We start from the raw sequence: 24406 nt of genomic DNA, 5'->3' as shown, positions 1-24406 counted from the left end.
CGGCTCTCCCTGCAACTGGGCTGCCGTGAGCAGCCGGAGGATGGCGTGGGCAGCCGTGGGCAGCCATGGGCTGCTGTGGGCTAGCGTGTGCTTCCGCTGCTGTGAGCAGCCGACCAATGACTGGCAACCGACTGCCTTAACCCGGGGGGAGGGCAAGGCTCATAATACCAGTATGGGCCAGGGAGCTGTGTCCTACACAACTAGACTGAGAAACAAGGGCTTGAATCGGAGTGGGGTGGTGGGGGGAAGAAGGAGAAAAAACAGAAAAGAAGGAAGATATATGAAATGACACATAGCTAGATCATGCAAATGTCTCCAACGTTTGGGCATTCATTCAACATATCTGTAAAGCATGTTATTCATCTGACATATTTCTTTAAATTGTCCATTTACAAAAATATACATTTTTTGAAAATTTTATTGAAGTTGTATGCCTCATATATACAGAAAAGTGTACAAATCATAGTATGTAGCTCAATGAATTTTCACAAACTGAACACACCCTTGTAATCAGCACTCAGATAAAGAATTACTTCAGAAATCCCTCTTGAGTCTCTTCCAGTCACTACATCCCAGTAAGAGTAACTGGACTTTTAACAGCATTGAACAGTTTTGCCTGTTTAAAAAAAAAAAAAAAAAATATATATATATATATATATATATATATACACACACACACACATATATATATACATATATACATATACATATATATATATACATATATATGTACATGTATATATATTCCATTTATATAAATGGAATTATAAATTTTAATGTTTTGTGGATTTTCCCCTCAACATTATCCATGTTGTATTGTGATCATTCTCATTGCTACATAGTATTTCATTGTGTGAATGTAAATAAATACATTTATTTATCCACTCTACTGTTGATTGTCATTTCCACTTTGAGGCTATTTATTATCAATAGAGATGTTATAAAGATTCTGGCACAGGTACACATTTCTGTGGGGTATGTACCTAGAAGTGCAATTCTTGAGTTACAGGTATGAAAATATTTGGCCTTAACAAATTCTGCCAGTCTTCCAAAGTGGTTGAACCAATTTCCACTTCCATGTGCTCTGCATTGTAGCCTTGCGCCTTTTCATTTCAGCTATTTTGCAAACATGAAATATAGCTGTAGCATTGGGGTTTTATTTTGCAATTCCCTGATAACTAATGAAGTTGAGCACATTTTTCTATGTATATTGGCCATTTATGTATCTTTTTGTGTGTATTGACTCCCTGAGTCTTTTGTCTCTCATTTCCATTGGGTAGTCTTTTCCTTATGATATGCAGAGTTTTTGTTTTTGTTTTGTTTTGTTAAATAACCTAGACTATGCGTCCTTTGTAAGATATGTGTATACACACACACACACACACACACACACACACACACACACACACATATATATAAAATTATGGTGAATGTTTAAATTTAAAAAAATTTATTACAGTGAAAGACACATGGCCAGTAATACCCTCAAAACACTCCCCCTTGCTTCAAACGCACTTATCCCATCATTCTTGCCACTTTCTGAAGCAGTTCTGGAAGTCCTCTTTCATGAGTGTCTTTACTTGTGCTGTCATGGCTGCCTTGATGTCCTGAATTGATTCAAAATGTTTACCTTTCATGGTCATTTTGACTTTGGGGAAGAGCTGAAAGCTGCATGGTGCCAGATCTGGTGGATAAGGTGGATGAGGTCACACTGTAATGTTTTTTTTTTTTAATTATTTTTAAAATTATATTAGTTTCAGGTGTACAAAACAACATAATAATTAGACATTTACAACCCTCACAAAGTGATAGCCCCCCCAAGTCTGCTACCCCTCTACATCATATATAGCTGTTACAATAGCATTGACTATATTCTCTATGCTGTACTTTACATCCTGTGAATGAATATATATATATATATATATATATATATATATATATATATATATATATATATATTTAATTATAGTTGACATTCAATATTATTCTACTTGAACTTCAGGTGTAAAGCGCAGTGGTCAAGCACCTACACAATCTATGAAGTGATCCCCCTGATATGTTCAGTACCCATCTGGCACCCTACATGATCTTTACAACTTTATTGATGATATTCCCCATACTGCATTTCACATCCCTGTGAGTATTTTGTGATTACCAATTTGTACTTTCTAATCCCTTCACCTTCTCTCCCATCCCCTAACAAACCCCCAATCTAGCAACCATTAGTTTTTTTCTCTGTATCTCTGAGTCAATTTCTGTTTTGTTTGCTCATTTATTCTGTTCTTTAGATTCCACATATACCTAGAAAATATTATGCTAAGTGAAATAAGTCAGACTGAGAAAGACAAATACCATATGATCTCACCATAATGTTTTGTTTTGTTTTTATTAGTTTCAGGTGTACAAAGCAGCTTAATAGTTAGACATTTAAACACCTCATAAAGTGATAAACCCCCCACCCCCAAGGTACTACCTCTCTGACATCTTCTATAGCTGTCACAATACCATTGACTATCTTCCATATATTGTACTCCACATCCTGTGACTATGTATAGCTATATATTTAGTTATAGTTGACATACAATATTATTCTGCTTCAGCTTTTCAGGTGTGTAGTGCATTGATCAGGCATCTACACAGTCTATGAAGTGATCTCCCTGATAAGTCCAGTTTCCATCTGGCACCTTACATGATCTTCACAACATTGTTGATTATATTCCCCATACTGTATTAACTATCAATTTATATTTCTTAATGCCTTCAGCTTTTTCACCCTGAACCCAACCCCATTCCCATCTATCACCCTGATATATCTAGTACCTATCTGACAACATATCTAGTTATTACAATATCGTTGACTATATTCTTTATGCTATAACCTACATCCCCATTGACTACTGTATAACACTCAATTTGCTTTTCTTAATCCCTTCCCCTTTCACCCATCCTTAACCACCTCCCATCTTAAAGAAGTCCCTCTAAGAGTCCTTGTAATACTGGTTTGGTGGTGATGAACTCCTTCAGCTTTTTCTTGTCTGGGAAGCTCCTTATCTTTCCTTCAATTCTAAATGACAGTTTTGCTGGGTAGAAAAATCTTTGTTGTATATCATTGCTTTTCATCATTTGGAATATTTCCTGCCACTCCCTTCTGTTTCTCAACAGAAACAGCAAAGTTTCTGTTGAGAAATCAGCTGACAGTCTTATGGGAGCTCCCTTGTAGGTAACTAACTGCTTTTCTCTTGCTGCTTTTAAGATTCCCTCTTTGTATTTAACCTTTGAGATTTTAATTATGATATGTCTTGGTGTGGGCTTCTTTGGGTTTATCTTGTTTGGGACTCTCTGTGCTTCCTGGGCTTGCATGTCCATTTCCTTCACCAGGTTAGGAAAGTTTTCTGTCATTATTTCTTCAAATAGGTTTTCAATTCTTTGCTCTCTCTCTTCTCCTTCTGGTACCCCTATAATACGAACATTGGTGTGCTTGATATTGTCCTGGAGGCCCCTTAAACTCTCCTCAATGTTTTGGATTCTTTTTTATTTTAGCTGTTCTGGTTGGGTGTTTTCTGCTACCTTATCTTCTACATCGCTGTTTGGATCCTCTGCTTCATCTAATCTACTGTTGATTCCCTGTAACATATTCTTCATTTCCATTATGTATCCTTTATTTCTGACTGGTCCTTTTTCCTGGTTTCCATCTCCATTTTTTATGAGATCATTCAGCATTCATATAACCAGTGTTTGGAAGTCTGCGTCTGTTAGATTGCTTATCTCCATTTTGCTTAGTTCTTTTTCTGGAGCTTTGTTATGTTCTTTCATTTGGGACACGTTTTTTTTTTTTGTCTCCCCATTTTGGCTGCCTCCTTGTGTTTGTTTCTATGTATTAGGTAGGGCTGCTATGTCTTCTGGTCTTAGTAGAGTGGCCTTATGTAGTAGGTGTGCTGTGCGGGTCAGTGGCTCAGTCTTTCTGGTTATCTGAGCCACACACGTCTTTTGTGTGGGTTGTGTGTGCCCTCCTCTTGTAGTTGGGCCTTGGTTGATAACTTCACATCAATGTGAGGGACTGACCCTTGGGCTAACTGGTTATAATGACTGGCCTTGACTACAGTGTAAGGGTTGTTTTGCAGGGGCTGAACCTACAGAACAGTATCTGCCTCAGGACTATGTTGCCTGATAATTCGGCCCTTGGATGTGTCATACTTGGAGACAGCTAGGTGATGCTCCAGTTCATTTTTAAGCTGGCCATTGGGGGCACCATCTCCAGGACCACTTTGAAGGGAATCCGCTGTAGATATACTTTAGCCATAGCCCATGCCCCACCAGGGGCCACCTAGCAGGAGCCAGAAAGAAATCCGCAGATATCTGCCACCTGTGCTGTGCTTGGAAGTGCCTTTGAGAGGCCAAGCCTTGAACCAAGGCTGGCTGCCACTAGTGCTGGCTTAGGGCCACTCAGCCAGTGGTACAGAACACACTCAAGCCAGATGCTGCTTGTCTGGGTTCCACAAACCTTTGAGATACCCTAGGAAAGTGAAGCTTGAGCCAAGGCAGGCAGTCTGTGAAAGAAAGACACTGAAAGCAGCCTGAGTGTGCCCAAAAGTTGGGTGGGGCCAAGTCTCAAATCGCAAGGGTCGGGTGAACAAGCAGCAGAGACTCAGAAATGGTGGTCGCCTGTGTTCACGCTGGGAAGGGGGAAGGCTCAACAAAAAAAAAATGGCCTCCACCAACTCCTCTATGCAGGAGAAAGCTGCCGCTCCAGCCCCCTTCGCAGGCCAGACAACTCAATTCCCCACCATTTGTCCCTACTGCCTTTCCAGCTGCTGCCCTAGCACTGGAGCTCAGAGCGAGTGACCACTGGTGGGTAAGGCTACATGCAGTCCCTTTAAGAAGAGTGCTTGTGAGTGCAGCCATACTGTCTTACTCAGTCACAATCTCTGCTGTTTTTCACAACCAAGAATTATGGGGATTTCTCTCCCCAGCACTGGAACCCTGGGTTGGGGTGGGGCTGGTATCTCTTGCTCCTTTAAGGGATGGGGTACTCCCACAGCCAAAATAGCCCTCCCAATCTTTAATGGTCACACATGGGTGTGGGACAAGTCCGTTCCATGTCTCTGACTTTCCTACCAGTCTGGAGGTGGCTTCTTCTGCACATCCTTAGTTTAAAGGCTTCAGTTCAGCTTGATTTTAGGCGATTCTCAATAATGGTTATTTTGTAGATTAATTGTAATTTTGATATGGTTGTGAGAGAAGGTAAACACAGCGTTTACATCTGTAATGTTTTTATTTAACAGAAATTGCCATACCAGAAGCGATGTGTGACACAGAGCCTTTCCATTGTGATAAAAAAAAAATATGGTGAATGCTGCTGCTGAGTGCCATCCAACAGAAAGACAGGGATCTTCAATGTGGGAAGTGGCATGTCGAACCTTAGTAACAGTGTGTGACAAGTTTCAACTTACTTGATGTGGTCATTCGGGTGTGAGCTATGATTGAGAGAAAATGTGTTTTAAAGTGTGCCATAAATCATGTATCATGAACAGCACATTAACATGAAATGGGCAAATGGTTTCATCCTCGATCATGACAACGCTTCGTATCACACATTGTTTATGGTACAGCAATTTCTGTTAAATAAAAACATTACAGTGTATCCTCATCCACCTTATTCACCAGATCTGGCACAGTGTGACCTTTGGCTCTTCCCCAAAGTCAAAATGACCATGAAAAGTAAACGTTTTGAATCAATTCAGGACATCGAAGCAGCCACCACAGTGCAAGTAAAGGCATTCACGAAAGGACTTCCAAAACTACTTCAGAAAGTGGCAAGAATGATGGGATAAGTGTGTTTGAAGTGAGGTGGAGTATTTTGAGTGAGTTAATGGCAATGTGTCTTTTGCTGTAATGAATTTTTTTTTAATTTATTGGGGTGACAATTGTTAGTAAAATTACATAGATTTCAGCTGTACAATTCTGTATTACATCATCTATAAATCCCATTGTGTGTTCACCACCCAGAGTCAGTTCTTCTTCCATCACCATATATTTGATCCCCCTTACCCTCATTTCCCACCCTCCACCCCCCTTACCCTCTGGTAACCACTAAACTATTGTCTGTGTCTATGAGTTCTTGTTTCTCATTTGTTTGTCTTGTTCTTTTGTTGTTTTTGGTTTATATACCACATATCAGTGAAATCATATGGTTCTTTGCTTTTTCTGTCTGACTTATTTCGCTTAGCATTATACTCTCAAGATCCATCCATGTCATCACAAATGTTCCTATATCATCTTTTCTTACCGCCGAGTAGTATTCCATTGTGTACATATACCACAACTTCTTTATCCATTCATCTATCAAAGGACACTTTGGTTGTTTCCATGTCTCGGCCACCATAAATAAAGCTGCAATGAACATTGGAGCACATATGTCTTTATGGATAAATGTTTTCAGATTTTTTGGGTACACACCCAGGAGAGGATTGCTGTGTCATATGGTAATTCTATTCGTAATTTTTTGAGGAACCTCCACATTGCCTTCCATAGCGGCTGCACCAGTCTGCATTCCCACCAACAGTGTATGAGGGTTCCTTTTTCTCCACAGCCTCTCCAACACTTGTTACTGTTTGTCTTGTTGATGATAGCCATTCTAACTGGGGTGAGGTGATACCTCATTGTGGTTTTTATTTGCTTTTCTCTGATGATTAGCGATGTTGACATTTTTTCTTATGTCTATTTGCCATTTGTATGTCCTCTTTGGAGAAATGTCTCTTCAGGTCCTGTGCCCATTTTTCAATTGGGTTGTTTTTTTTTTTTTTTTTTTTTTTGTTGAGTAGAATGAGTTCCTTGTATGTTTTGGATATTAGCCCCTTATTGGAGGCACTGTATGCAAAACTCTTCTCCCATTCGATTGGGTGCCTCTTGGTTTTGTCTATGTTTTTTTTTTTTTTTTTTTTTTCTGTGCGGAAGGTTTTAAGTTGGATATACTCCCATTCATTTATTTTACCTTTTATTTCCCTTACCTTTGGAGTGAAATTCATAAAATGCTCTTTGAACCCATGGTCCATAAGTTTAGTACCTATGTTTTCTTCTATGTAGTCTATTGTTTCAGGTCTTAAGCTTAGGTCTTTGATTCCTTTTGAATTAATTTTGGTACATGGTGACAGATAGCAGTCTAGTTTCATTCTTTTGCATGTGGCTTTCCAATTCTCTCAGCACCATTTATTGAAGAGTCTGTCTTTTCTCCATTGCAAGTTTTTGGCTTCTTTCTGAAAAACTTATCTGTCCATATTTATGTGGGTTTATTTCTGGGTTCTCCATTGTTCCATTGGTCTGTGTGTCTGTTTTTCTGCAAATACCACACAGTTTTGATTATTGTTGCCCTATAGTATAAGGTTAAGTCATGGGGTGTGATACCTCCAGCATTATTCTTTTTTCTTAGGATTGCTTTGGAAATTCAGGGTGTTTTGTGGTTCTTCATAAATCTGAAGATATTTTGTTCAATTTATTTTAAAAGTGCCATTGGAATTTTGCTTTGGGTAATACAGCCATTTTATCTATGTTGATTCCTCCAATCCATAAACAAAGAATGTCTTTCCATTTCTTTGTGTCTTCTTCAATTTCTTTTAAAAATGTCGTATTGTTTTCGGTATATAGGTCTTTCACATCCTTTGTTAAGTTTATTCCTAGGTATTTTATTCTTTTTCTTGCAATTGCAAAAGGAACTGTATTTTATTTTTTTTCTGAGATTTCATTGTTAGTATATAGGAATGCAATGGGCTTTTGTACATTGATTTTGTAGCTGGTAACTTGACAGTATTTGTTTATTGATTCTAATAGCTTTCTGGTGGAGTCTTTAGAGATTTCTACATATAGTATCATGCCATCCACAAATAGTGACAATTTAACTTCTTCATTCCCAGTTTGAATGCCTTTTATTTCTTTCTCTTGCCTGATTGCTTTGGCTAAGACTTCCAATACTATGTTGAAAAGCAGAGGTGATAGGGTACAGCCCTGTCGTATTCCTGAATGTAGAACAAAGGGATTCAGTTTTTCACCATTAATTATGATATTGGCTGAGGGTTTGTCATTTGTGGCCTTTATTATGTTAAGATATTTTCCTTTTATACCTATTTAATTAAGTGTTTTAATCATGAATGGATGTTGTACCTTGTCAAACCTTTTTCTGCATCTGTTGATATAATCATATGAAAATACTTTATTTTCTTTATGTGGTGTATCACTTTGATGGATTTGCATATGTTGAACCATCCCTGTGTCTCTGGGATGAACCCTACGTGGTCGTGGTGAATAATCTTTTTAATGCATTGTTGCTTTCGGTTTGCTAGAATTTTGTTTAAGATTTTTGCATCTGTATTCATCAGAGATATTGGTCTGTAGTTTTCTTTTCTTGTGTTATTCTTACCAGGTTTTGGTATCAGGGTAATGTTGGCATCATAAAATTAGTTAGGGAGTATTGTCTCTTCTTCAATTTTTTGGAAGCGTTTGAGTAGGACAGCTATTAGGTCCTCTTTGAATGTCTGGTAGAGTTCACTAGTGAAGCCATCTGGTCCCGGACTTTTGCTTTTGGGAAGATTTAGAATGACTGATTCAAATTCCTTACTGTTGATCGGTCTATTAGATTTTCCAATTCTTCGTGATTCAGTCTAGGAAGGCTATATGTTTCTAAGAACTTGTCCATTTCTTCTAGGTTACTGAATTTGGTGGCATATAGTCCTTCATAGTATTCGTGGATGATCCTTTGTATTTCTGTGGCATCCATGATGATTCCCCTCTTTCTTTTCTGATTTTGTTTATTAGTATCTTTTCTCTTTTATCTTAGTGAGTCTAGCCAAGGGTTTGTCAATTTTGTTAATCTTTTCAAAGAACCAGCTCTTTGTCACTTTAATTTTTTCTATTGTCTTTTGTTCTGTATTTCATTCAGTTCTGCTCTGATTTTTATTATTTCCTTTCTTCTGCTGACTTGTGGGGAGCCATGATTTCTTGTTATTCTAAAGCCTTGCAGACTGGCTCAGTTTATGATTAACTTGTTTCAGCTTCTAAGGCATTACCTCTGCCTGCACCTGGAGGGTGCTTGCAAGCTGCTGAGGAATGAGGTGGGAGTGACCGGTTCTCGGACACTGAGGACTGAAGACTAGCAGGATAATTGGTGGGCTTTGTCATGAGATAATGACTTTGGGAAAGTTTCAAGGATTTTGTAGTTTGTATGTAAAAGTCATAAATTTACTCTTAATGAGATAATGCATACTTATGATTGTTAAGCTGCATGTACACAGATGGTATAAATTGGTGAAAGAAAGTAAACTCAGTGCTTCAGCATCACTGGAGACCGAATTCGCATCATCATCATCATTTGTGAGTGTCTTTGTTCATTCCCACTCCCCCTTTCAGGTTCTTCGTTGATTCGTGGCTGCTGGACGGTCACACTGACTTTGGATTTCATGCGTTCTTCCTTTTTCAGTTCTTCATGGTGTAACGTGAGGTTATTTATTTGGTATTTTTCTTGTTCTTTGAGATATAAATTTCCCTCTTAAAACTCCTTTCGCTGCATCCCCAAAATTTTGATAGGGTGTATTTTCATTCTCATTTGTTTCTATGTTTCTTTTGATCTCTCCTTCTATTTCTTCTTTGACCCAGTCATTCTTTAAAAGTGTGTTGTTTAATCTCCACATATTTGTGGTTTTTCCTGCTTTCTTTTTGCTGTTGATATCCAATTTCAAAGTCTGTGATCAGAGAATATGCTTGGTATGATTTCAATCTTCTTAAATTTGCTGAGGCTACTTTTATGGCCCACTATATGGTCTATCCTTGAGAATGTTCCATGTACACTAGAACAGAATGCAGAGTCTGATATTCTAGGATGAAGTGCTCTATAAATGTCAATAATGTGTCATTTAGGGATGATATTTCCTTACTTATTTTCGGTTTGGATGATCTACCCATAGTTGTCAATGATGTATGTAGGCCCCCTACTATAATTGTGTTTTGGTCAATTTCTCCCTTTAGCTCTGTTAGTAGTTGTTTGGTATATATCAGTGCTTCCTGATTGGGAGCATACATATTAATGACTATTATGTCTTCTTGTTGTATAGTCCTCTTTTTCATTATGAAATGTCCATCTTTGTCTCTTGTTACCTTTTTTATCCTGAAATCTGTTTCATCTGATATCAGTATGGCTACATCTGATTTTCTCTGGATACCATTTGCTTGGAATGTCAATTTCCACCTTTTCACTTTGAGTCTATGCTTGTCCTTGTAGCTGAGATGCGTCTCTTGGAGGCAGCATATGTTTGGGTTTCTTTTTTTGATCCAATCTGCTACTCTGTGCCTTTTTATTGGTGAGTTCAGTCCATTTACATTTAGGGTGATTGTTGATACATGAGGATTTCCTATCATTTTATCTTTCGTTTTCTGGCAAGACTGTGTCTCCATTGTTTCTTTGCCTTTTTGTTGCTATCTATTATTTCAGCACGGTGGTATTCTATGATTTTTCCTTCTGTTTTGTCTTTTATTATGTCCTATATTTCAGTTCTGGATTTATTTATTTTTTTTTGAGTGGTTACCACTACTTTTATGTAAAAATAAAATTTGCTATTTAGAGTATTCCATTTTCTTCAGCATGTTTACTTTCTCCATTCCCATATTCTGGTTTAGGCCTTTAGTCTCCCCCACTTTTTTTTTTTTTTTTTTGTAGTCACAGTTTATCCCTATTTATGCTGGTCAAATAGTCTCCTTCAGTATTTCTTGTAGTGCAGGTCCTGTGTTTGAAAACTCTCAGCTTCTCTATGTTTCAAAAGGTCTTTATTCCTCCTTCATATTTAAAATATATCTTTGCTGGATATATTATTCTTGGCTCATAATTTCTCTCTTTCAATAGTTTGAATATTTGATTGCACTCCCTCCTATCATGTAGTGTTTCTGCTGAAAAATCTGATGATAATCCAATAGGCTTTCCTTTGTAGGTTACCATCTTATTTTCCCTGGTTGCCTTAAGGATTCTTTGTTTGTTGTTAATTTTTGATAGCTTCAATAAAATGTGCCTTGAAGAAGGCCTGTTGGGATTGAAGTGATTAGGTGTTCTATTTGCTTCTTGGATTTGAGGATCCAGTTCTTTCCACAAGTTTCGGAAGTTCTCGTTGACTATTAATTTGAATATACTCTCTGTTTCATTCTCCCTTTCTTGTCCTTCTCATATGCCCATTATTCTTATATTGCTCTTTCTGATGTAGTCATAAAATTCTTATAGAGTTCCTTCATTTCTTTTAAGTCTGAAGTCTCTCTCTTCTTCCATCTGGGTCAGTTCCAAATTTCTATCTTTGATGTTACTGATTTTTTTCCTCCATCTGGTCAACTCTACTAACTAAGCTGGCCATTGCATTCTTCATTTCTTTTACTGAGTTCAGAATCTCCAGAAATTCTATTTGGTTCCTTTTTAAAATTTCAGTTTCTTTGGTAGAATGATCATTTTGTTCTTTGAATATGTTTCTGAGTTCATAAACCTGCCTGTCTGTGTTTTCTTACAGCTCATTGAGTTTTTTAAGAAATGCAATCTTGAATTCTCTGTCATTTAAGTCACATTTCCATGTCTTCAAGTTCATTTTCTGGAGACTTCTCATTTTCTTTCTTAGCTGTCTTATTACTTTGGTTATCCTTGGCAATTAATGAATTATTATTTCTCTTCCTAGCCATGTACAGTAGTTGGTTCTGTAACAGGTTGATAGAAAGAGGTGTTTCTTTTGTTTTCCTGTAGGTGTTATAAGAATGTTTTATTTTCTTTCTGACTGCAGTCTTTTATTCTCTCTCACACTGTAGTGTTATATTTTCTCTGCACTCTTCTGGCTTCTCACACAATGGGCAGATTCCCTCAAAGGTGGCTTCTCCTCTGTGAACAGTTCACATGGGTCACAGGCTTCCACCTCTGGGGTGGATGTGGAGAACTTCTGAAGTTGCAAAGCTCTTCCTGCAACAGATTCATAGGCTGTGTGTTTCAGTGGCTCTGTTTATTCCTGTGGGGATCCATCCAGATAGGTGGGGTCTGAGGCAGGGTGGGTTGTGAGAGGTGGCCCTGAGCAATGGCAGTGACCACCACCACAGACAGTCCTGAACCCAAGGCTCCCTCCCCTTTGCTGAAACTAGTAGTTGGGCTGTGAGTCCGTGGCTGCAGGCAGCAGTTCTCAGAACTGCAAATATTCTGTTCTTTTGATCTGACACTGTTATGTTCTTCTTCTAACACCAGGAGGGTGGGAGTTGGGTGATCTCTGGGAGGGTGGGGAGGGGGCAGCTAGGTTAAGCGCCTAAGCCTTCCATCATCTGCTTGAGAGTGAGGTCTTAAACCACCACTTTCACCCTTCTTCCCTCAGTCTTTGCTCTGAGGTCTCTGCTGTGAGCGTTTGGTTCAGCTGTGTCATATGCTGATCCCTCAGGTGAGACTGCAGCCGTAAGCAGAGCACTAGCAGTCCAAGTTCTTCCCTCTGCCGTGGCTATCGTAGCTCCAGAATGCAGCGAGTTCAGAGCTGGAAACTCTGGTCTGCGTCCTGCGCCTGTGCAGCCTGCATTTCTGCACTTCCTGCTTCTCCCCTCCCCATCTCACCCAATTTGTCTACCTTTAGGTGATATTAGTTGCTTGCCTCTTAGTCTTGCCTGTCTGCTGCACAGGGAGTCCTTTGTGGAATTATAGTCATTCAATTTGTTGTAAATTCCAGGGGAGATTTCAAGAGGCTCACCTCACACTGCCATTTTGATAATGTAACTCTTCCTTGATATAATTTCAGTCTTCTCAAATTTATTGAGACTTGGAAAAAGATCCAGCAATGATTTCAAGAGCTAGTGTGAAGCCTAAGAGCTCCAGCTGCCTCTGCTAGGAGACCTCACCCTGGCCACCACTGCTTAAACCAGGACATCTTCACCAGCCTCTCCAGAGTGAGCCTGATGACTGTGACCACCAACCATGATTACCTCCAATTAATCACCACTCAGGTGCCAGACTGAGAGCAGAGGAGGCAGCATGAGCTAGGTGAGTGAAGACACCACCACCCTCTTGAAGGTTCCAGTGGAGAGAGACACTACAACCCCTCAGGACCCAGAGCCCAGGAGCCTGCAGGCTACATCCCCAGCACCTGACACCCTCGTCACAAGAAACCCCTGTGGGGATGCTGCCCCTGCAGCCCTGTGGCCCTCACCTCTTCAGCCTCCATGGGCAGTGAAGATGCCGAGAAAAAAGTTCTCACCACCAAAATCCTTGGCACTTCAAGTGGTTCTACATCAGAAATGGATGTGGATTTATAAATGTAAATGACACCAAAAGATGACATCACAGAAATGGCAGTGTGAGGAGTGCTTCTTGAAATCTCCCCTGAAAGTTACAACAAGTTGATTAGCCATAATTCAACTAAGGATTCCCTGCTCATCACACAGGAAGGCCTGAGAGACCTATACATCAAATCACCTGAAGGTGGGTAAATCTGGCTAGCAGGGGAGGAGGGAAAGGGAAAGTGCAGTGACGTGGGCCGCAGGGCCCCAGGATGCAGACCAGAGCTCACTGCAGCCTCAGGAGAAGAAAGAATCCAGGCTGCAGGCACACTCCTTGAGGCCCATAGTCCTTCCCAAGAGATCAGCATATAAGATGGCTGAACCCAGCATTTGAAGCATAGACCTCAGGTGGGAACTGTGCTTTAAGCCCTCACTGCCAGCCAGAAAACAGAAAATAAAACATGGAGCCTGGCTGCCTCCCCTTCTCCCCAGAGCTTGGCCCGCCCCCGTCATCCCAGTGTTAGAAGCAGGCTCCAGAAGAAACAGTAACAGTGTCAGATGAAAGAACAGAATATCTACAGCCTTGAGAACTGGAGCAATGGGGTCCCACATCTGCAGATGCAAACTCCAGCACTAGTGAAAGATCTGTGGGTGTAAAACAGTTTTGGGCTGGTCGCAGCCACAAAGCACCAGCCACCTCTCACAACCCACCTGTCCCCACCTTTCTGGGCAGATCCCTGTGGGGTAATCAGAGCTGCTGAGACACACAGTCTCAGCATTGGGCTAAAGAGGCAGCATTGGAATTTCAGAAGCTCAGAACTCTATTGTCCTCCATATCCTTCCATAAAATTGGTGCCCTAAGATCTAGGCAACATGCTCACAGAGGAAAAGCCCACCTTCTGGTAGCTGGCCATGATGTTCTCAGTGCATTTTTGTGGGCTGGAGCAGAAACGGCACTGACTTTGTAGAAACCACTGACCACACCCCATAGCCCTTGGGTAGCCTGCCCCTGACCACTTAGAGCTGTATTACCAGGGGCACTCGAGGCACCTGGTGGCTGGCTCTCCCTCCACAAGCTACAGAGGAGGTTTTCTACAGCAGCAACCTGCAACAGCCTGGGGAGATTGCTGGAGGGCATTAAGCCAAGACCTGTGCGACAGCATAGATGGGTAGTAGCTGGACTTAGCGGTTTTTTTGTTTGTTTGTTTGTTTGTTTTTTTCTCACCTTTTTTTTTCTGTTTTTTTTTCCGTTTTCTTTCTCTCTTTTTTTTTCCTTTTCTTTTTTCTTTCATCTTTCTTCTTTTCTTTCCTATTTCTTTTTCGTCTTTTTTCTGTTTTATTTTTTCTTATTTTTTTGTTCCGATTTGTTTTTGGTGCTTTCAGTTTACTCTGTTTTTTTTGTTTGTTTTGTTTCTTGTGTTTTGTTTTGTTGGTTTTTTTGCATTTTTGTTTGTTTTGATTGTTTGTTGGTTTTGTGTGTGTGTGTGTGTTTTGTTGTTGTTGGTTTGTTCTGTTTTGTTTTGCAGGGTGGTCATAGGCCCAGCACTGGTCCAGGAGCTGAGACTGCACTGAATTTGTAGAAACCATTGACCCACACCCTTTAAACCCCTGTAACTCCACCCTGCCTACCTAAAGCTGTATTGCCAGGGGCACTTTGGCTGCCTGAGTGACTAGCCCTGCTCCCACAAACCACAGAGGAAGTTTGTTACAGCAGTAAACAATCCATAATGGCCTGGGAAGATTTTGGTGGTGAACAGTGACCCCAAAACTGCACCATAAACACTTGGGAGCAGCTCTCTGGAATTCACAAGCCTGAGGTGGAAGCTGGCTGCACTGTCATCGGGGAGCTATACAAGGTGGTCACAAGCCAGATACAGGTATAAGATCTGAATCTGAATTAACATTGTAAAATCCACCAGTCACATCTTGTGACTTACTTGAACTCTACCCCACACTGCTAGTGCTGCATGACTGAGGGCACTCTCAACACTGGGTCAACTAGACAGTGTTGTAAGTAAGGAACCTCTTTCAACAGCTGGGTCTTATGGGCAGCTGACAGGTAGCAACAGGCCTGGGGGCCCTGAGTATTTTTCTAAGCTGCCTTAGGCCCAATATTGGTGGCAGCCAGCCTCAGTTCACATCAAGGTCACCCTCATATGCCTCCAGGTCCAGCATGGGCAGCAGCCACATATAGCTTTGAGGCACCTACAAGGTAGCCATGGACTGGTAACAGGCAGGGCTGAAATTGCCCTGCATGAGAGCTCCTCCCAAGAGATACCAGAAACAATACACCCAGAAACCAGCTTCAGTACACACCAGAGCACTATCTGGTTAAACCCACAAGTGGCACAATCAAAGAAGGTTCTCAACAGGCACAAGAGTCTGCAGGGGTAAAGCCTTTTCTGAGGTGTCAGCCCACATACAGCAACTCATAAACTGTGGGTGTAGCCAATCCTTATAGCTAGTCAACCTGGGAATGAATCCCACCCACTGACAAGCCAAAAGCATTCAAGGCTCGACTACAACAGAAGAACACAAACAACACAAAGGACACCTCTGGAACACATGCGCAGGAGATTAGGGAGACTGCGCAATTCAACTACAAAGGACACATATTACATAAGGCCACACAGCAAAGACTGAGAGACATAGGTGATCTACCTAATACATAGAAGCAAGTACAGAGCAGCAACCAGAATGAGGAAACAAAGAAACGTCCCAAATAAAATAACAGGAAAAATCTTCAGAAATGGAACTAAATGAAACGGAGGCAACCAACTTACCAGACACAGAGTTTAAAACACTGATTATAAGAATGCTTAAGAAACTTAGTGAGAATTTCAACAAAGAGATAGCAAGTATAAAAAAGGATATAGAAACCATGAAACATAACCCATCAGAAATGAAGAATACAATAACTGAAATGAAGAATACACTAGTAGGAATTACCAGCAGATTAGATGAAGCAGAGGATCAAATCAGTGATTTAGAAGATGAGGTAGCAGAATTCACCCAGGTAGAACAACAACAACAAAAAACTATGAAAATAGTTTAAGAGACCTGTAGGACAACATCAAGTGCAACAACATTCGCATCATTGGAATACCAGAAGGAGAACAGAGGTAGCAAGGGATCGAGAACCTATTTGAAGAAACAATGAACAAAAACTTCCTTAACTTGGTGAAGGAAAATGACATACAAGCCCTGGAAGTGCAGAAAGTCCCAAACAAGAAGAATTGAAACAGACCCACACCAAGACATATCATAATTAAAATGGCAAAGATTAAAGACAAAGAGAATCCTAAAAGCAACAAGAGAAAGAGAGCTACTTACAAGAGAGCTCGCATTAGACTATCAGCTGACTTTTCTACAGAAACTTTGCAGGCCAGAAGAGAGAGACAGGAAATATTCAAAGTGATGAAAAACAACAGCCTACAACCAAGATTGCTCTACCCAGCAAGGCTATCATTTAAAGTTGAAGAAGAGATAAAGAGCTTCCCAGAAAAGAAAAAGCTAAAGGAATTCATTACCTCCAAACCAGTATTGCAGGAAACATTAAAAGGGCTTCTTTAAGCAGAAGAAAGGTGAAAACAGACTAACTAACAAAGACCAGAAATACAAATAATAAAATGGCAATAACTATGTACCTATTAATATCAATAATCACTTTAAATGTAAATGGATTAAATGCTCCAATCAAAAGATACAGAGTAGATGAGAGGATAAGAAAAAAAGACCCATGCATCTGCTGTTTACAAAAGATCCACCTCAGATCAAAAGACACTCACAGACTGAAAATAAAGGGATGGAATAAGGTATTTCATGCAAATGGAAATGAGAAATAAGCTAGGGTAGCAATATTTATATCAGATAAAATAGACTTTAAAACAAAGATTATAACAAGAGACAAGAAAAAGGACATTACATAATAAAGGGATCAATGAAACAAGAGGCCATAACTCTAGTAAACATTTATGCACCCAACACAGGAATACCTAACTATATGAAACAGCTATTAACTGACATAAAGAAAGAGATCAACAGTAACACAAGCATAGTAGGGGACTTCAACACCCCACTGATACCAATGGACACATCCTCCAGACAGAAAATCAAACAGAAACTGTGGCCTTAAATGACACATTAGACCAGTTGGATCTAATCAATATTTTTAGAGCATTCTATCCCAAAGCAACAGAATACATTCTTTTCAAGTTTACATGGAACATTTTCCAAGATAGACCACATGGTAGGCCACAAAACAAGTTTCAATAAACTTAAGAGTTTGAAATCATATCAAACATCTTTTCTGACCACAATGCTATGAACTTTAGAAATCAGTTACAAGAAGAAAACTGGAAAACACACAAACACATAGAGACTGAATAACATGCTACTAAATAATGAATGGGTCAACAATGAGATCAAGGACGAAATCAAAAGATACCTGGAGACAAATACAAATGAAAACACAACAACCCAAAATCTATGGGATTCAACACAAGCCGTCCTAAGATGTAACTTCATAGCAAAGCAGGCCTAGCTAAAGAAACAAGAAAAATCTTGTTTCAAATAAACAGTATGTCTTTACACCTAAGGAAACTGGAAAAAGAACAGCAAAATAAGCCCAAAGTGAGTACAAGGAAGGAAATAATTAAGATCAGAGTAGAAATAAATAAAATAAAGACCAAAAGAAAAAAAATACAAATGATCAATGAAACCAAGAGTTGTTTTTTTGAAAAGATAAACAAAATTACTGACCTTTAGCCAAACTCATCAAGAAAGAGAGAGGACCCAAATTAATAAAATCAGAAATGAAAAAGGAGAAGTGACAAAAGACAGCACAGAAATACAAAAAATTTTAAGAAAGTACTATGAGCAACTATATGCCAACAAATTAGACAATCTGGAAGAAATGGATAAATTCCTAGAAGTATACAATCTTCCAATGCTAAATCAAGAAGAAACAGATAATATAAACAGGCCAATCACTATGAACAAAATTGAATCAGTAATCAACAAGCTCCAAACAAACAAATGTCCTGGACCAGATAGCTTCACAGGTGAACTTTACCAAACATTCACAAAGAATTATCACCTATCCTCCTCAAACTATTCCAAAAAATTCAGAAGGACGGAAGGCCCCCAAGCTCATTTTATAAGGCCACTATTACCCTGATCCCCAATCAAGACATTATAAAAAAAGAAAACTATAGGCCAATTTCCCCAATGAACATAGATGCAAAAATCCTCAACAAAATATTAGCAAACCAAATTCAGCAATATATTAAAAAGATCATACACCACGATCAAGTGGGATTCATTCCTGGTATCTAGGTTGGTTTAATATCCACAGATCAGTTAACGTGATACACCACATTAACAAAATGAAAAATAAAAATCATATGGTTATATCAACAGATGCAGAAAAAGCATTTGACGAAATCCAGTATACATTTATGATAAAAACTCTTGGCAAAGTGGGAAGAGTAGGATCATATCTCAACAAAATAAAGGCCATAGATGATAAACCCACAGCTAACATCATACTTAATGGGGAAAAGCTGAAATCATTCCCCTTAAGATCAGCAACAAGACAAGGATGCCCACTTTCACTAAACATAGTACTGGAAGTGCTAGCCACAGCAATCCAACAAGAAAACGAAATAAAAGACATCCAAATTGGAAAGGAGGAAGTAAAATTGTCATTATTTGCAGAAGACATGATACTATATATAGAGAACCCCCAAAATTCCACCAAAACTATTAGAATTGATAAATGAATTTAGTAAAGTAGCAGAATACAAAATTAATATTCAGAAATCAGTTGCATTTGTATACACCGATAACAAACTATCAGAAGGAGAAATTAAGAAATCAAGTCCATTCACGATTGCTTCAAAAACAATAAAATACTTAGGAATAAGTTTAACCAAAGAAGTAAAAGACCTGTACTCAGAAAATTATAAGACATTGAAGAGAGAAATTAAAGAAGATACAAATAAATGGAAACATATACCATGCTCATGGATAGGCGGAATTAATATGGTTAAAATGTCCATGCTACCTAAGGCAATATATAGATTCAATGCAATCCCTTTCAAATTATCCATGACATTTTTCACAGAACTAGAACAAATAATCCTAAAATTTATATGGAACCATTAAAGACCCCAAATAGCCACAGCAATCTTGAGAAATAGGAACAAAGTGGGAGGCATCATGCTACCTGACATCAAATCATACTACAAAGTGATAGTAATCAAAACTGCATGGTATTGTTTGGTATTGGCATAAAAACAGACACAAAAATTGATGGAACAGAATAGAGAACCCACAAATAAATCCATGCCTATATGGTCATTTAATCTATGACAATGGAAGCAAAAATTTACGTGGTGTAAAGACAGTCTATTTAATAGATGGTGCTGGGAAAACTGGACAAATATAGGCAAAAAAATGAAACTGGACCACCTTCTTACACCATATACAAGAATAATTTCAAAATGAATGAAAGACTTATATGTAAGACCCGAAACCATAAAACTCCTAGAAGAAAATATAGGAAGTAAATTTGGAGACATTACCCTGAGTAATATTTTTACTGATATATCTACTCAGCCAAGGGAAGCAAAAGAAAAAATCAACATGTAGGACTACATCAAACTAAAAAGGTTTTCACAGTAAAGAAAACCATCAATAAAATGAAAAGAAATCCTAATGAATGGGAGAAGATATTGGCCAATGATATATCTAATAAGGGGTTAATATCCAAAATTTGTAAAAAGCAAAATAAACTAAACCAAACAAACAAACAAAACAACTCAACACCAAAAAAAAAAAAAAAAAAAAAAAAAAAAAGAAACACCCCAAAAAAACAAAGAAAAACCCAGCCCAAATAACAAATGGGCAGAGGACATGAAGAGACATTTCTTTAAAGAGGACATACAGATGGCCAACAGACATAAGCAAAAATGTTCAACGTCACTAATCATTATAGAAATGCAAATAAAAACCACAATGATATACCACCTTACTCTTGTCAGAATGGCTATCATCAATAAATCAACCAACAACAAATGTTGGCTAGGATGCGGAGAAAAGAGAACCCTAGTGTACTGTTGGTTGGATTGCAGACTGGTGCAATCACTATGAGAAACAGTATGGGGGTTCCTCAAAAAATTGAGAAAGGAACTACCTTATGACCCAGCAATTCCACTCCTGGGTATGTACTCAAAGAAATCTAAAACACTAACTCAAAAAAATATATGCACTCCTATGTTTATTGCAGGGCTATTCACAATAGCCAAGATATGGAAACAACCAAAATGCCCATCAATAGATGATTGGATAAAGAAATTGTGGTACATTTATACAATGGAGTATTATTTGGCCATAAAAAAGAATGAAATCTTACCATTAGCAACAACATAGATGGACCTAGAAAATATTGTGCTAAGTGAAATAAGTCAGACTGAGAAAGACAAATACCATATGATCTCACTTATTTGTGGAATCTAAATAACAGAATAAAAGAGCAAACAAAACAGAAATAGAGTCAGAGATATAGAGGAAAAAACTGATGGTTGCTAGATGGGAGGGGGTGGGGATGGGGGAGAAAGTGAAGGGATTAGAAAGTACAAATTAGTAGTCACAATATAGTCACAGGGATATGAAATACAGTATAGGGAATATAATCAATAATGTTTTAAAGATTCATAGGGTGCCAGATGGGTATTGGAATTAGGGGGATCACTTCATAGACTTTGTAGATGCCTGACCACTGCTCTATACTCCTGAAGTTGAAGTAGAATAATATTGAATGCCAACTATAATTATCTATCTATCTATCTATCTATCTATCTATCTATCTATCTATCTATCTATCTGGAGAGTGCCAAAAAATGTATACACATTTTAAGAAAGGAGAAAACAATCAAAATTGTGATACTCAATATATACCAATAATGAAAGATGAATACAAGTCATGTTTGACTTCTGCAATTACAAGAGATACTCAAAGTGGTTACCATCAGCATCCAGACACTTCTGATTACAGCAAACTACTGCTTGAGCAACATTGACCAAAGGGTCCACTTGTATACATTTTTTGGCACCCCGGTACACACACACACACACACACACACACACACACACACACGGTCTGACAATTAAGTTCATAAACTCATCCTAGAAAAAGTGCTATATACTTCATTGCTGAATATCACTACCCGTCACGTTTGAAGTACTCCCCTTGGGAAGCTATGCATAAAGGCCAGTGCTTAGTCCACCCTTCGAAGCAATTTTGGAACTCCTTTTTCTGGAATGGCCATCAGAGCGGTCGTATTACCCTTGATGTCCTGAATGTTATCAAAATATCTTCCTTTCAATATTTCCATTATTTTCAGGTAAAGAAAGAAGTCATTGGGGGCCAGACCAGGTAAATATGGAGGGTGCTCCAATAGCTATTTGTTTACTGGCTAAAAACTCCCTCCTAGACAGTGCCATGTGAGCTGGTGCATTGTTGTGATGCAAGAGCTCCTTTGGGACCATTTGTGCACATACATTTCTCGTACCAAGATTTTCAGTTAAAATTTTCCTAACTGTTTCTCTATCGATGTTTACTTGGTCTGCTATGCCTCTCACAGTCAGCCGATGCTTTTGACGCACAATTCACTGAATTTTTGCAGTGTTCTGTCAGTTCTGCTCATTACTGGCGGCCCTGACCTCTCTTCATCAGTGACACATTCTCTCCCCTCAGAAAAACATTTAATCCATTTGTATACTGCCATTTTCTTCATGGCATTATCCCCATAAACTTGGATTGACATGTCCCTGATTTCACTTCCACTCTTGCCAAGTTTAACAAGAAATTTAATGTTTGTTCATTGCTCTAATTCAAGCTCAGATAGTCTCACGATAGCACACAAAAACACGCAACAATAATGAATACCACTCAGCAAAACACCACCACACATTGACACAAACATAGTTGTGAGACACTGATATACCAAGGTTATAAAACCTTACCAAGCTGTTTGTACAGCACTGCCAATGTAAGCACACAATGGCAAGTTCGCGAACTTAATTGGCAGAACTCGTTTGTGTGTGGGTGTGTGTGTGTGTGTATTCACAGAATGTAAAGTACAGCATAGGGAATACGTATAGTCAGTGGTATTGTAACAGCTATATACGATGTCAGAGGGGTAGTAGATTAGGGGGTATCACTTTTTGAGGGGTGTAAATGTCTAACTATTATGTTGCTTTGTACACCTGAGAATAATAAAAAAAAAGTCTAAATTACACCAAAGAAGATGTACTCATACATCAGACTGCCATCAAAAAGAATAACTCTCCGAAATATCTGCGCAGTGTAGATGGAGAAACTATAGAATTTGATGTGGTTAAAGGAAAAAAGGCTGCAGAAGCAGCCAATATGACTGTTCCAGATGGAGCTTCTGTAGAAGGGAGCCCTTGTGCTGCTGATCAGCCCCATTACAGATGTGGCTACTATTGCAGACACCAGGGACCTCCTAGTAATACTAGTGAAATTGGAGAGATTAAGGATGGAGTCCCAGAGGGAGCACAACTTCAAGGATGGGTTCGTCGAAATCCAACTTACCGTCCAAGGTATCATAGGGTACCTCCTCACCCATGATCTGCCCTAGCTGTGGGAGAGGCTAAAGATAAAGAGAATCACAAGTGGTCAATGGTCTAAACCAGCCACCTACTCCCTGTGAATACCGGTGCTCATAAAAATATTAACATTGTCCCCGTCCTCCTAATACTTCTTCACAAAGTGGCAAAGAGACCAAGGCAGGTGAAGCACCATATGAGAACCCTGCTCCAGCTACCAAGCAGAGCAGTAATGAGCAACACCAGGCTCCCCAGGCACCTTCACCATTAGCAGATGACCTAAGGAATTGATGACCATTCAAAAAATAAAGCAAAAAGAAGACCATACCATGCTAACACCAAAGAAACATCCAAGCAATAATAACCAAGATTAATAAGATTGATAACCAAGATGTGGACATTGGAATGTTTACTATTACTCTTTACAAAACAAGTACAAAGGAGAATGTCAACCATTTTTTTACAGCAATTTTTCTGGGAATGCCTCACAGAAGACAAGGGAAAAATCTCCCCACTTTCAGCAACCACTAGTTTTATATATTTTCCCCTGCATTTTACTATTTTTATAATATGAACTAAAGAAGAAACATTAATACCGTATGGGGAGAACCCCTACTAAAGAAATTTGAAATATATAGTAAAACGCTTTTTTCCCCTTTTCTGTTCATTTTGGATGCTGGTGCTAAACTTTCAAGTCTCATGATTAAAAAAGAAAAAGTTTATGTCCTTCATATTTATTTCTAATATGAGGGGAGGATAACATTTTTGCTTTCTTATGTGACTCTCTTTGAAAATATGCAGTATAAGCTTCCTAAAACATAAAATTTTTACCCTTGAAAGGAAAAAAAGAGTTAGTGAGACTTGTTTGTGTCCCAACATATGGTTTATCCTTGATAATGTTCCATGTGCACTTGAGAAGAATGTGCATTCTGTTGTATATATTTTTAAGTCCTTTTGGTTTAATATGTTATTCAATGCAGCTGCTTCCTTGTTGACTTTCTGTCTGGATGATTTATCAATTGCTGTAAGCAGGGTATTAAAGTTCCCTACTGTTATTCTCCCTTTAGGACTGTTGATAGTTGCTTTATATATTTTGGTGCTCCGACATTGAGTGCATATGTATTGATAAATGTTGTCATCTTGATGGATTGTCCCCTTAATCATTATAAAACATCCATCTTTGTCTCTTATTACCTGTTTTGGGCTTAAAGCCTGTTTTATCTGATATAAGTATGGCTACGCTCACTTTCTTTTGGCTTTGTTTGCTTATCATCTTCCACCCTTTTACTTTGAGCCTATGTTTGTCTTTAGAGCTAAGATGGGAGTCTCCTGCAGGCAGCACATATTTGGGTCTTATTTTTTATTCTATCTAGCCATGCTGTACCTTTTGATTGGTGAGTTCATTCTATTTACATTTAGGGTAACTATTGATATATGAGGGCTTACTACTGCCATTTTTTTCTTTTTTTTTTTTTTAATCTCCATTATTTCTTTTCCCTTATATTTCTGTCTGCCA

The 24406-nt window shown here is 38.8% G+C and overlaps 1 protein-coding gene and 1 pseudogene across 2 annotated transcripts in view; one reads left to right on the top strand and one right to left on the bottom strand.

Annotated features, from left to right (window-relative positions):
• ALDH1L1 (aldehyde dehydrogenase 1 family member L1) overlaps positions 1-24406 on the bottom strand; it is a 114913-nt gene that overhangs the window by 63137 nt on the left and 27370 nt on the right. The window contains exon 2 of one of the 2 annotated variants that reach the window (XM_033135659.1): positions 503-616. The exons of the other annotated variant lie outside the window; for it this stretch is intronic. The gene's annotated coding sequence lies outside the window, so the exon portion shown is untranslated. The remainder of the gene's footprint in view (positions 1-502; positions 617-24406) is intronic. 2 annotated transcript variants of the gene reach the window in all.
• Positions 41-23207, top strand: LOC117038671 (Y-box-binding protein 3-like; annotated as a pseudogene).

The sequence above is a fragment of the Rhinolophus ferrumequinum genome, chromosome 19 (genome assembly GCF_004115265.2).
Source record: "Rhinolophus ferrumequinum isolate MPI-CBG mRhiFer1 chromosome 19, mRhiFer1_v1.p, whole genome shotgun sequence".
Lineage (NCBI taxonomy): Eukaryota > Metazoa > Chordata > Mammalia > Chiroptera > Rhinolophidae > Rhinolophus > Rhinolophus ferrumequinum.
Note: the sequence above shows the minus strand (reverse complement) of the source record. Positions and strands in the feature narration are given on the sequence as shown.